The following is a 3,558-nucleotide window of genomic DNA, read 5'->3' on the forward strand; positions in this document are numbered from 1 at the left end:
TATATATGTATATAGTATCTTACACTCTCATGTTTGATGGTAAGTTATATATGCAACTTCAAATAGCAGATCGGAGTAGTATTGTAAATTTCTGTTATTTTCATCATTTTTCCTTCATCTGTTGATGTTAAGAATTCTGGAAAAACCATATAAACTGTGAAAGTCTACAACATAAGAAAGAAAGAAAAATTAACTGTGGACTTGTTTATATAATAGTGCCACATTTAGAGAAATTGTTTGGCCAGTTTAGCAGTTGTCCACAGAAGGAATAGAATAAATCTGTCCGTTCCTTAATTACTGAGTGCTTCTGGCAGGTTTCCTCAACCTATTGGCATTTTGGAGCAAGTAATTCTTTGTTTAGTGATCTGTGCTGTGCATTGTAGGGTACTTAGCAGCACTGTTGGTCTCTGCCTACCAGATGACAATAGTATTCTCCTTTCCAAAACTGAGACAACCAAAAATGTCTCCATATAATTTCAAATGTCCTCTGGGAGCAAAAATCACTGGTTAAAAACCACTTAGCTTCATTTTGCAGTTCAAGCAAAACCAAAGGACAATTGCTTATTTTTCTTTTCCTCTTTTCAGTCTAGTATCTTTACTCTAGAGCTCTAAAGACATAAGGCAGATGCAAGCTTCATAATATGCCTAAAAGCCTGGATGTACAATTGATAATACAGAGTTACCAGGAACTGTCCACTGCTGCTTGATTGTTACAACTTGTTACAAGTTTTCAAATTTTTTTTTTTTTTTCTAGAGAGTAGGAATCCATCACCTTATGTATTAATACCTAGAAATCAGAGCTGTCATTTAGTTACTGGAGCTCCTCAATCTGCCTGATAAATATGTTATTTGCACAAAAGAGATTACAGTTTTTCCAACCTTGAAAGAAGCCATTAGTCTTGAAGATGATTTTATAGAGTAGACAGCAAAGCTTGTATTCATACATGTTCATTTTTTTGTGGGAAGGTCAAAAAGAAATTCTTAGAACGTATGTGAACAGTTCTGGGTGTTTTCATTTGGGGCCTCAAGAGGTGTTGACTGTGAGGTTGTCCCCAGAAGATTTTTTTTTTTTTTAAACACATGGTGTGAATATATGTTTTGGCTTTTGTTCTTTATCTATATAGCCACATCACAGGGAGGTTTCTCTGGGAAGCTGACTCTGAGAATTTCATGCAGAAAGATTATTGGAGAAGGGGAGTTGGGTTGAGCAGGGGAAGGAGAACCACAAGACAAACACAGTAAAGGCCTTAGCACACCCCTTGGGGAGTTCTCAAGCTCTGATGGCCTTATAGAATCATCCTGTCTTAAGAAAAGGGAGTTATCTTCTATGAACTCCTATAAACCAATCCTCAGAATCTAGCTGCCCTGCAAATGCAGTGTGGATTTAGGCAAAGCAGATCTTGTGAGTTGAGGCCAATACCTGGAAAGGGATAGAGTTGAGCCGTGTCAGCCAGCAACTTTCCTGCAGCTGGAGTAATTGAGGCCTCAGTTCTCACTCATGCTCAGTGTGTTCAGTTGCTCTGCCCTATTCAGCCCTGTGACTCCCTGGGATTTCTCAGGCAAGAATACTGGAGTGCGTTGCCATGGCCTCTTCTAGGGGATCTTCCCAACCCAGGGATCGAACCTGCATCTCCTGGGTCTCCTGCGTCTCCTGCATTGGCAGGTGGATTCTTTACCACTGCACCACCTGGGAAGTCCAGTTCCCACTCAGCCATCTGCTAAAAGACACATATTGCTAGAGAAAATTATACACACCTACTTCCATAAGCTTGAGGGAGCTCTGAGATGCTCTTCTTAATTCTGCCCTCAGTATCTGATCTGGGAGATTTGTTGGATTTTGAAATTTTTAAACAAGAGATAATTTTCAGGACACTTGGAATTATTTTTTCCTTTCCTCTAACCCTTTACTAATGCCTGAAAATGAATCAAAAGTTTCTGGAGTTCCCCTAAAATTAAGAGAAAAAGACTAGAATAATCATCAAAATGTGCAAGATCTGTCATGAAAGAAAATAACAGTCTTCTCACTCTAGATTATAGCAGTAGTCTCAAAAGTGCATGTGAATGAGAGTTGGTCATTCACTGAAAATTAAATCATATTTTTCCAATTGACATAAATATTAATTACATAAACATTTTTTCTTTATTGCAATAAAAATGACACCACATATAAAGGAAAATGAAAATTAGAAATATGTTTTCAAATAATAAAAATTGTTCATTACAATTTATATTTTTCTATCAACACAGATTCAAAATAGCACATGAAATATCTAACACAAGATGTGCATTAGTTATGTCATTGTAGTGTGTGATTTTTAGAATAAGTAATCCATGAGATTTTAGAAATAGTACAATAAACATTCTGAACAATAAACACTATCTTTAAAAGGTCTGATTTTTTAAAATTTTCACACAACTTTATTGACATATAAAATTATATATAATTAAGATGTACATGATTTTTTATATAAGTATATATTGTAAAAGAATCACTACATCAAGCTAATTAATCTATTCATCACCTCTACATAGTTATAATTTTGTTTTTGTGTGTGTGCATGTGTGGAAAAAGATTAATCTCTATCCTCTGCAGATTTCAATTATACAATACAGTATTGTTAACTATTGTCACAAAATACAGAATTCTTCCCTGCATGTCAACATTGAGCAGGCATCATTCTAAGCTCTGTATTGATCCAATTTTAGTTTATGTGCTAACAAAATGAGAACAAAAAAATCTTACTTTATAAAGCACTAATCTTCATTATCTTACCCATACTCACATTCATCAAAACAATTTATACTTAACACCATTGTAATTTGTTTCACTGATTATCATCATTTTTAATATCATAATGTTCTCATTTTTGAATTATAAAATATGAGTTATCTTTTCAAGATGATACTTCTTTTTCTGAGTCCTAGTTTTTCTGATAATGAATTGCAACTGCTATCACACATGAAAGAAAGGAAATCCCTAGAGAAGTAACCAAGAATAAGAGTATGAGTGTGCCCATGGGGAGCCAATGAAAATCCCAGTTGTTCAAACCTCCCATTCCTCCAATTCTACCACAAACTCTGGGAAGACTAATATGCAATATTAGCATTTAGCTGACTTTTTATTTCTTTTATTTATCTATCTGTTTCCTCTGATTATTCTCAAAAGATAAAAAAGAAAGCTTCCACACAAACAGATCCACATAAAGGCACAAGTATATTTTCTCAAAGTTAACATTGTGGAGATGATATGCAAGAAGTAAAAGCATTTTCTTTCCTGCATCATTCCTCTGCTGAGCAAAGCAATGCAACGTACTGAGGAAGAAATAAATAATTTAATTCTAAAGATAAATAAAAGTATGAAGGCAGCATCAGTACATATACAAATGGTACCAAATTTTCTTCTAGGTGTACCAGGGGAAACTTGACTGGGAACAGGAGCAAAGTGCTGGAAAGAAGGAGGTCCTCATTCTAATAGTGACTAATGTTGGCTAATAGTGCTAAGACTGCATGTGCTAATAGTGATTAACACACATACTAATAGTGACTAATAACCTATAC

Source organism: Bison bison, unplaced genomic scaffold, assembly GCF_000754665.1.
Source record: "Bison bison bison isolate TAMUID 2011002044 unplaced genomic scaffold, Bison_UMD1.0 scf7180017864149, whole genome shotgun sequence".
NCBI classification, from domain to species: Eukaryota; Metazoa; Chordata; class Mammalia; order Artiodactyla; family Bovidae; genus Bison; species Bison bison.